Source organism: Dermacentor silvarum, chromosome 5, assembly GCF_013339745.2.
Source record: "Dermacentor silvarum isolate Dsil-2018 chromosome 5, BIME_Dsil_1.4, whole genome shotgun sequence".
Taxonomy (NCBI): Eukaryota; Metazoa; Arthropoda; class Arachnida; order Ixodida; family Ixodidae; genus Dermacentor; species Dermacentor silvarum.
The window spans coordinates 92,294,584-92,306,009 of NC_051158.1; the positions used below are offsets into that span (position 1 = coordinate 92,294,584).

At 45.9% G+C, this 11,426-nt stretch overlaps 1 protein-coding gene across 1 annotated transcript in view; it reads right to left on the reverse strand.

Annotated features, from left to right (window-relative positions):
• The window catches only part of LOC119454234 (ubiquitin-conjugating enzyme E2 D2), a 65,256-nt gene extending 54,384 nt beyond the window's left edge, over positions 1 to 10,872 (reverse strand). The window contains exon 1 of the mRNA XM_037716213.2: positions 10,746 to 10,872. The gene's annotated coding sequence lies outside the window, so the exon portion shown is untranslated. The remainder of the gene's footprint in view (positions 1 to 10,745) is intronic.
• Positions 10,873 to 11,426: the final 554 nt, after the last annotated feature.

Below are 11,426 nucleotides of genomic sequence, written 5' to 3' on the forward strand. Positions count from 1 at the left end.
GCAATGCTGCCCGGATCGGCAGTGCAGCGCTACAGGTGTGTCCCTTCGCACGCGCAGCCCACGGGCAGCGCTTCTCATCAACACCACCGTTTCACACGCGTCTTCTCGTGGTCATCGAGTCTCTCTTCATGTCGGTCTACTTACGCCGCAGCACACCTGCTTACTTAATCAGCTCATGTTTACTACAATTCATATTGCTACCAAAGCCGCTCACCTTACTTCGTATGACATTGCTGTGTTGTTATCGCATTCATTGCTTCGCCCTTACGGCGAAACTGTGACATTTTTTAAGTAAGTGCCAACATTCAAAGGTATTCGCGGTGTGCATGATTTATTGTAATAATAGAGGCGTGACTACACTGAGAGCTGGGTTCATTCTTGGGCGTCGGTACGATGGAATCACACCGTTGTTGACGCATGTGAAAGCGGCAGCGAAACTTGCTCAGCGACGTGCGTGGCAGCCACGAATTTTTTCGCTCGTGTTGCCGCATGTGAAACACTGCATGTGAAGTAGCCTTTGCGCGTTTTTGAGCGTTCGCACGCACCGGCGCGCCATGCATTTCCGAGGCCACGCCCAGGCTTAGTGGCGGCACCACTAGATGGCGCTAAGTGTTCTTTGGGAAGCGCGAAAGAGGAGTCGCGCTACAGTACACGCCTCATGCATAACTAACTGCTTTCGGTGGTGGCAATACGTTGTGTCTTTACATTGCTTCAATGTTAAAGACATTACTGTCAACAGTCATCGTGAGATGGGTTCTGTCGATTTTTAACAGCGGAGCTGTTCTTGGTCGACCGTGTGCCGTCGTGCTGCTTGGCGTCACGCTGATCACGTAGGGCTGGGAGCGAGAGTGAGACAGGCAACTGCGCCGTGCCGAGAGGGGGCGAGTGACTCAGGCAGCCAATGAGCGTTTGCGAAAAGTTGGCCAGTGATAGGCTCGGTGGCGTATAAACAAAAGAAGTCAGTTCTTGCCGCGCATTCGTTCTTCGAGAATGGCCAGGACAGCCTGTACTCCCGAGGAAGAAGCCACTAGACGTGAGCGCCAGCCAGAGCTTCTCACGTAGTGAGGAACGCGCTCAAGTCGCCGTCGCCCGTGGACGCCGACGCGCTCCACTGGCACACTGAGTACACTTTTGCCACTGAGTACGTGGCACTGGATGGATTTGCGCAGCTCTTCGATGAACCTCTTTCATGGTAACATAGGCCCAGGGGCGGATCCAGGTTTTTTTTCTGAGAGAGGGGGGGGGGGGGGGTCAGCTTCTGTCAATGATGATGATAGTAGTCTTTTTTCTTTACCGAAATTCACCGTTTCTGCTCACTATAAGCCCACCTCTTATACGGCTAGTGCAACACCTGTAGCAAACCAAGGTACCGGTTTCTCCGAACTTATAGGAAAACGACGTTGCCCAACATAGCCATGTACTTGGCGGCTGTGCCTGATGATATATCTGTCTGTATCGTTTCTGATAATACAATTTGGGATTTTCTGCTGCAGATTCGTTATAGGTGCTTAAGCACGGGTTCGTCTTTGGAGTTCTGTTGGTGCACATCTTCATTTCCTTAAGAAGCTTATTTGTTTTCTTTGGAGGACTAACGCGTCTGCTTCAACGCGCCAACCACAACGCCGGTTGCTTACGATATGCGAATCACCACGTATGATGACTCACGACGCCACCTACAAGAACAACGATTAGGCGTAATAACCGAGAGCGCGAGCCAGCGTCCTTTTCATGTTTGTTTCCCACACGACGCCATCCTAGGCGCGCGCGCTGGCGTTGGCCGCTGACGTCACGCTCCCCCACTGTGCAGCCGCGGCTTGAGGCTTCGCCCACTCCAGGAGAAAGCCCACTCAAACAGATCCGGCGGGTTTGAGCCTCCTATGCGTAATGTACGACAATAAAACAGTGCGAAGTTATAATGCAAAACCTGTAGTGTGCGAACGGTACTGTGCTTGTACTGGATATTGTCAACGTGTTACTGTGATCACAATGAGCTTTACACTTATAAAAGTTGCCTATGCGTAGTTCTTAGTTTCGTTGTTATCATTTATATGTGAACATTTCAGCGGGAGAACTTTTTCATTAAGCAGGTTGGTCGCGGAACCACCTTATTAATTGTGAAACTGAAAGCTGCATACTCCTCCCGAATAACAGATGAGTTGTAAGAAGAGTACGGGGAGAGTTACTCCTTTGAATAAATCGGACACAACCATCAACACTTAAGAATAAACAGTGCACAACTTAATAGATTAATATCTTATTACGGTTTATCACGGAGAAAGAAAGCAACACGGGAATAAAACAACGTATTACAACAAATTACTGCTACATTTGTGCACTGTTTGCTCCTTGGCAATCCACGCAGGGCAACAGCGAGAGGTTATATAAGTGGAGCTCGCTTAGTTTATATTTATTTGAGAAAGGCTTGTCAAACATTTGAGGTTCGGGCTGGGTACTTTCATTTTTGTAGAAACGCAGGATACAATTTATATGTCGCATACAGATTCCGTAACAACATGGTATGGAGTTTTTGGTGTAAAACTGCATAGAACTCGCGTGAAGCAAAGGAATCGTGAGCCATTTCATTCTTTGAAGGTGGATGACGAGTGAAACTGTTTAGCACACGACACGCAGGCCTTTCCATTACTACGAATGATTCGGGCAGAATAGAAGTGAAAGTCAAAATGAAGAATGACAACTTGTCTTTCTGGTTTTTAAAGACGATAGTCTTTCTTGGTCTACCTAAACGCGAAAATCTGTCTGTCCGTCTGTCACTCCATTCAACCGCCCAAGCAAAACCGATTCAACCGCCCTGCCAAAACCAACCAAGCTACTAGCACTGGTGGCACGGGGGCATACACGTCAACATTATAGAGCGCAAAGGAAACCTCAGGCCATTTTTTTTCAATTCATTCCAAATAAATTTTATTCCATTTTTCTTGCGATATACAAAAAAAAAATGGAGGAGGCCCGAACAAAAAGTGAAACTCAAAGGCAAAATATACGTACTATCGGCCAAAAAAGTTTATGGACGAAGGGTTCTGACAAGAAGCTGAATATCTCCGCAGTCTCAAAACGCAGCCTGGTATTTGCATTTCCAGCCTCTACTGGTATATGCGAACAACATTGTGATGTACGGTTTTAGTGGCTAGTCTTAAAGGCTGCTCGGATATTTAGCGTTTTCTGAGATCCTGTGGTCCGTAAACTTTTCTGGCCGATAGTACATAACCGTGATCCGCAGCGGTCATTTAATTAAGAATGCACATTGGACTGGTCTTTACGTTAGCAAATGAAAAATCAACGCGTTAGAAATGGTGTCGAAGAGACGCTACGCGTTAAAAACAAGCAGACTGAAGCTGCGGCTCTGTAGCCGGCTTTAAACCAACAGTAATAAAAGGTTCCAACAGATGGCGTGAGAGCAGGGCGAACGCGGGATGTTTGAATTGAATTCAGCAAAACCTCCATTGCATCCATCATGGGAGGAGTGACAGGGGAGGGGAAGATCGTGAGGGGTGGGAGGGGGGGGGGGAGAAGAGAGGGGGTTACGTATCAGGGCCGCAGAAAACTATCGTCTTTCGACGTCACTCGCAGCGAAGAAAGCACATATGCGGCCAATTTTTTTATATACTGTAGCGCCTCTCGATGCCGCAGTGCGGAGCGCTGTGCTCGGAGCTCTCAGCCGGTGCCTTGGCGTCGGCAGTCACGGAAGTGCAAAATAAAGAAGCGCAGCGCATGTTCGAGGCACATATGCTCGGCAGGCGCAGTGTTGTTCTGAAATCCTAGACGCTGGTCGTCGCAGCCGCCGCTGGGCTCGCCGCCTTCGCGCTTCTGTTTGAGTAGGAACGACGGCACGGCTCGTGGGCCGTGGTCACGTCCTCCTACAATATACATTCGCGGGGACTTACTTTAGGCCAAACAAAGAACACATAAAACAAAGAGCGTAGTTATACGTTCTTTTTCGATACGCGTATTTACCTTTGTTGGCTTCGGCGTCTTGAAACGAACGCTTGGACACAGGACATGACATGACAAGAACTTTATTTGAGTCCTGAGGAACTAAGATCTAGGCGAGCCGAAGGCTCCCCCAGACTAAGTCGGTGGCTCCGCCCACGATGGGACCGGGAGACCAAGTCCCGTCGCGATGTCTTGGACACAGGAGAAAAAAAATTATGGGGGATGCTAGAATTTTCTAAGAATGTGATGGCGAAAGCCTATAGTTGAACCCACAGCGATGCGGATTGAAGCTCTGAGCCCACGCGATGGTGTATACAAGGCGCGCGAGTGCGCTGCGCTGGTGGTGCCGCCGTTTCTGGAACGTGCTACGGGCTCCGGACACCGCCGCTGACATTTCCATCCTCCTCCCCAGCGCCACCACCGCGCTTGCCCTCAACGCGCTGCGCTGCTGCTGACATTCGTGTCCTCCTCTCCAGCGCCGACGTTGCCTTTTCCGCCAACGCCCTCCCGCGCAACCACTGACATTTCCCTCCTCCTCCGCAGCGCCGCTATTACCATTTCCCGGCGTTGAGGACGAGGGGCAATATGGCGTCGTAGCCAGCTTTGGAAGAAGACGATGAACGCTCGAGTAGTGGCACGAGCGCGAGGCAAGCGCGAGGCGCGAGGCGAGCTCGCTCACTTTTTCTGTACCTCACAGCGACCTTGAAAATGTCGCTATCCTTTTCTGTGACATCGTAGCACCAAATTCCGCGCAGTCGGTACGCGGCATTGAAGGGCAGACAGACAAACTCCGAAGGACAAGAATGACATACATGGCTTCAGAACGGCGCAACAAGGAAGACGAAAAGACGAAAGAACACACAAACACAAGCGCCGATCTGAAGCCATGCATCCGTACCAACTCGTCCAATTGTCAGTGCTACTCAAGAAGGACATATTAGGTTGGTCTATTTACTGTTTAAGTTGATCAAGATTTGACTGTACACCGGGGGACTCTGACAGGAGACAACATAAAACTCCAAGAAGCTGAAGGAAACTCAATGGTGATGGTAGAAATCATAGTCATGAGCATGACTCAGAAAAAAAAATGATAATGACTCAGTGAAAAAAACAAGATTAACACTCATAAACCACTGAAATGGGGGCGGACGTGGACACTAAGTGAAGAAAACACTCAATGATGATGGTAGAAATCATAGTCATGAATGAGCATGACTCAGAAAATAGGATAATGACTCAGCGAGAAAAAGATTAACACTCAAAAGTCAATGAAATGGGTTCTGACGGAGGTATTAAGTGAAGGAAACACTACAGGGTACTGGTAGAATTCTTAGTCGTGAGCATGACTCAGCAAAAAGGACAATGACTCAGCGAAAAAAGAATAACACTAAAAAAACAATGTAATGGGTTCGGATGTGGTACTAAGTGAAGGAAAAGGATAAAGGTTGATAGTCATAGTCATGAGCATGACTAAGGCTGTCGCCTCAAGGTCACATCGGTGTAAATAAAGGCACACCTGAGGACTCATGATATCAATGTCATGACATGCGTGTCATGTAGGTCATGAAAGATCCACCTACGTCTCGGTGCTCTCATGGCCGTTTCGTTAACACGGTAGGCTCGCTGCACACTGCTTAGCATAACATCGATTCCCACAGGGCGTGGGATCTGCCAGTGTTTTTTTTTCATATTATATTGAATTTTATTCATTTTATGGGATGACCTCATGTTCATGAATTTCTATTAGATTTTATTAAAAGTATCTATTTGCTCCCAAATTTATTAAATGCGTTCCTCTGCCCCTTAGAATTTGCATTGAAATCTGGAGTTTTACGTGCCAAAACCACGATTTTATAATGAGGCACGCCGCAGTGGTGGACTCCGGATTAATTTTGGCCACCAGGAAATCTTTAACGTGCCCCCCCCCCCCCCCTCCCCCCATGCACGGGACACGGACGTTCTTGCATTTTGCCCCCATCGCAATGCGACCGCGCCGCGGCCGGGTCCCTTAGAATTTATTTTCTGTTTTGATTATCTGCAGATTGGGAACATATATGTCCCATTTCATTGCAGATGGTTATGGTGAAGCTTAGAAGTAATGCATAGTCAACTATTCCACTGTTTCTAAAACAAAAAACAAAAAGAAACATAAAAAACAATTTCGGAAATAGTCAAAGTGGGCGCAACTCTACCCGAAACACAAATGAGAGCCCGAAGAATGGAACAGAAAACATTCTTTTATTTACGATGCGGAAGCCGATCCTAGAGCATGATGGTTTATGCGAAACATGAGTCTTAAAAGTCATTTTTTTATTTGTAGTTCATACAAGTGTGATATCTACAGTTAAAACTAGAAAAGCGAAATTAACCTCCGGGCCGGACAGCAGGTTTATTATTTATTCGATGGCGTCCCCGGGTGTATATATAGGAAACGTATAGTTGGTTCGACAGTGTTGTTCAAATAGGAACTTGCATTGCCAAGATAACGATTGAAAGTATTTTTTTGGAGACCAAACCATACAATCTGTTCTATCTGAAAAAAAAAGTTTGTTCATGTCTTGTATGACAGGCTTCTCTTTCAACATTATTGTCGCTGATGACTCAAAGCAGATATTCACTCATAATATCTCGTAATAATGTTTCGTGCGGCCAGAATTTACATCGGAAAGTATTGTCACGTTGTAACGACTGTGAAGAACATAGTAGCAAAACTATGAATCACGAAAGCAGCTTTTTTATTGGGTGAACCTGTGCCTACAAAAGCAAGTGACACTCGAAGCCCAACGATAACAGCGAGCGCAGTCGGCGATTGTCTAAATCTGATCAGCGGTTCAAGCGCATCGGCTTTCATACATGACTCGTTGAAGGTTCCAGCGTAATTGCTGGTGCCCCCGTGCCTTTCAGAAAGTACTACACAATTCGTGTCGTGCATAAACTCTGCTTACACAAAGTTAGGCGAGAACATACAAAATAGATCAAATCAACGATAACGTTCGATTAAGCTCCAAATCATGCAGGTGCGTCTTGGGGCGCACCTGCACAATTGGTAATAACATTACGTTGTTAGCGGGTGAAATGCAGCCCTTAAAAGAAGGATAATTATGAACACGTGTCAATTTCCACCTCTTAAAACGCACCGTCCCGATCCTACATACACGAGATGAAGAAAGTAAAGCACACGTAGTAAAGAAAAAAAAATGACAGTCACTTACGTACCCTTACGGGATTTGAATGCGAAAGCATAATGACTTGTCTAAGTTGTCATCTTAAATTAAAACGCTACCTTAATCCACCTTGCTCTAATCTGTACCCACCCTAATGTACCGTACGTAATTCACGTTAATCCTAATTAAATCACCTTATTCCACCTTAATACGTCTTAATCCACCTCAATCCACTTGAATCCACCGTAATACGTACAAATCTACCTTAATGCACTTTAATATAATTTTGGGGGTGGGCCATCGAAGCACAAGACAGAACTCGCCGAAATCACCGCACCGACAGGCAGCGCCGCGACGCGTGGCGATATATACACACATAAACCAGCCACCGGCGCGGTCTGTCTCTGTGGCCACGTGACTTTTTGTACCATCTCTGGCCACGCCGCCGGATTTTTTTGGTTCATTATCCACATAATGAATTCGCTATAATCACAAGCAAAGAAATAAACAAATTCCTAGGAGTTGGTTAATTAGCGCTGTTACAAGGGCTTAAAACACAAAACATGGCCCACTTAAGGTCGCGAAAGGCGCCGCTCTGACAAGCTCATCGGCCAGTGCGCCAATACGTCACATGATGTTAAAGGGTCCGAAATAGCGTCACGAAAGTTTCTCACTAAGTCCTTGTCAGCGCATTGGGGTCCAAACCAAACACGGTTGCAGGAGTGGCGCTCCAAGTAGCATCGTCGAAAATTGTAGTGCCGGTTGTCGGCACTTTAGCTGTTTCTTGATGCGCAGGTGGTTGAACTGTCGGGCTTCCTCGGTGCGTCCCAATTTGAGAGCTTCATCGAGGAGCTTTTGCCGCCATACATAATTGTAGGAGATGCATATGTACACAGCACCTTATGGAGAGACTGCCGTTGCGATTATTGAGAACTTCTTTTCCTCAGGTGCATGTGTACTTAAGAAAGAGCCAACGCACTACAGCGTTGCAGATAACACATACTCATCCATAGACATAAGCGTAGTGTCGAGTGCACTAATGCCGTACCTAGAATAGTCCGTTCTTAAGAATATCTTTGGGAGCGACCACTTCCCAATTATGTTAAGCTTAACAAAGCAAGTTGCATGCTCACCACATTTTCCTCGATGGGACGTCGAATCAGCCGGCTGGGAACAGTTTCGATAGCTCACATATTTAGGTGGAGATGACATTGCTGCTTTTAATGCAGACGACGCTGTCGCATGTGTAACATGTTTTAATATTGACGCTGACACGAAATGTATTAAACAAACAAACGGAATGGCTATAAGCATCGCATTTCATGGTGGAACGACGAATGTCAGAAAGCGCGCAAAAATAAAAACAAAGCTTGGGGATCGCTTCCCAATTCTCCAACCGCCGAAAACCTTATTAATTTCAAAGAGGTAAAGTGACAAGGCAGAAGAACACGCCGACGTGCCAATAGAGAGAGTTGGGAGAGACTATATAGATGACGGGAAGACTGGTTTTAAATCCTGCAATCTTACTATTTGCGAACGACATATGCAGCTCGTTGTAAACAACGTCACTATATGGGTTAATGAAAACGGTTTTAGTTTGAACCCACAGAAAGGTACATGCGTACTTTTCACAAACAAGAGAGGAATTATTCTAGACCATAATATTGACCTTTCTGGAAGTACACTATCTGTAAGTAGAGAACACAAATTTCTTGGCATGATTTTAGACTCTAATTAACATTTATTCCTCACATTAAATACATTGTTTAACTAAACGTTTGAAGGCAATGAACCTATCGAAGCTTCTCTAACACACAACATGGGGTAGTGACTGGAAGTGCCTCATGAACCTGCAGAAGAGCCTTATATGATCACGATTAGACTACGGCGCTGTAATTTACAACTCTGCTACACCCCATGCACCGAATATTCTAGATCCGGCTCACCATTTAGGTATAAGACTATCAACCGGTGCATTCAGAACAAGTCCGATGTAGAGGCTCTGCGTAGAACCCAATGAGTGGTCACTGCATCTATACAAAGAGCATATATGAGTGATACATCTTCCTGAAAGTCAGTTCTAACTGTGAACACTCGTGCGGTTCTACTATAAACGATACATATGCCACACTATTTCGCAACCGACCCGCAGTGAGAGAGCCCTTTTCACTTCGTGTGAGGAGGCTGTGTGAAGAAACGGGTGTCACACTCCTAGGACATCGCCTATGTTCAGGCGAACATGCTTCCGCCGTGACAGTGGCAGTTGCTTGAATGTGACAGGTCGTTTATCAAGGTAACAAAACGCGCCCCTGAGGAACACATTCGAGTGCACTTTTTAAACTTCAGGTGAAGTATTCCTGCCCGGAGTATTTAACTGATGCATCTAGGTCACATGCCACTGTGTCTCATCCAACACTGGGGCCATCTTTCTCTGAAACAGACGTTCTGCCCACTGAAGCGAGTGTATTTACGGCTGAGGCGTACGCAGTACTCTCGGCGGTGAAACATATTACGAAAACAAAGTTAGAAAAAGCCACAATATTTACTGACTTTTGAAGTGTGGTTAGGTCTCAAATGTCGCTCCGTAAATGTAATAACCCTGCACTAAATAATTTTTATGCAATCTTGTGTACGACACACATCTAACCAGCTTAATTCTTACAATATGTTGGGTGCGAGGGCAAAGAGGAAGTGAGGGTAACGTACTAGAAGATGAAACCACCACATCCAGAGCAACAAGAGCTTCAATCCTTCCATTGCTCTACCCGCAGTATGCTTCGTTCGCAAAAAAAAAAAAAAAAAAAAAAAAAAAAAAAAAAAAAAACAAGATGCTATTGGCAACGCTTGTGGGCAGCCTAAACTTCAAAGAAACTCTATATAATCAAGCCGCGTTGTACCAGCCCCACTAAAATCAAGGCAAACCGATGTCTTGTTCTGTCGACGGCATATAGGGCACACATTCGGCACACTCAATTACCTACTCACTGGCAGTGAACCTCCACTACATGGTAGATGTTGTGGAAGACTGACCGACCTACACGTCCTTTTGGAGTGCAGGAAAGCTGAAATTGAACGGAATAATTTCCGCAAGCCTATCGACACTATGTCCCCCTACAACTGGCATTGTTTCTCCGCTAAGACCATTTTTTACATGAAGACAGTAGTATATTAGATGATGTAAAAGTGATATAGTGCTACATGTTGGAAGCCCAGGGGTGTCGTAGCGGATCCTCTCACCACAGTGTGCTCGTGCGATAAATTTGTAGAGCACGTGCTTCTGTGATTTAGCGCCTGAGGGCCCTCGGGAGGCGGTAGTGCTACTTGCATACTCTTACATTTTATCCTATGACCACTTCGCAACATATAGTTTACAGTAACAGTAAACCTCACTCTCAGGTTAATTATTTTGATGCCTATGTATTTTACGAAATTTCGAGCGACTGATTTTTAGGCCCCTTAACAGCCAGGTCACATCTACCCATCGCAATGCAGCCATCCATCTCATTCACAAATCACTGACACCACATCAGTACTTTAATGGCGCTCTTTGTCCATAACTGACGCTTGCGCCACTAAGCACCACACAAAACCATTATCAATTTAAGATGCACGTATTCTATGTGTACGTACCTCTTGGGCCTGGGGCATCTTTGCCTATGATAAAGCAATCATTCCGAGTAAGGTATAACTTGAAAGTTGTAGTAGTGCCACGTAGAAATCCTCCTGCAAAAGTGTATGTTATTCCAGTGGTCAAACTGGGTGGATGCTGGGCCGGGCCAGCCGTTGTGCCTAATAGGTAGCACCTGTATCTACTACTGCTGGAAAAAGGGAAGTGTATTCGTATACTGGGATGGTAAATTTTCGCACTTGTCCGCCACCTACATGTACCATCTTATTACGCCACTGCCGTACTTAATACGCACCTTCCCAACTGTTCCTTTCATAGCCCGTTCCGACAATTTGTGCTTACGCGCTGTGTCGACTGCTTGGGAACGAGTTGGAAATTTGCATTAATCAAATTACGTTCGCGGGATTCTTTCGACCGTTACTAGTCTTAACCAATAAACTTCTTTCGGTGCCTGCGTTTGGAATGTGGAAAGCACCGATACAGAGCTCTGTATCAACACACCATCCGCCACCACGGCTGAAGGCTGCTGGTAGCATTCAGTGAGGCGTATATCAGGGTGATAGGCAAGGATATAGAAGTAGAAAGTGCTCGGGCAACATAATACCGTATTTATTCGAATCTAGGCCGATAGTTTTTTTTCAAATAATCACATACGAAACTCTAGGGTCGGCTTAGATTCGAGG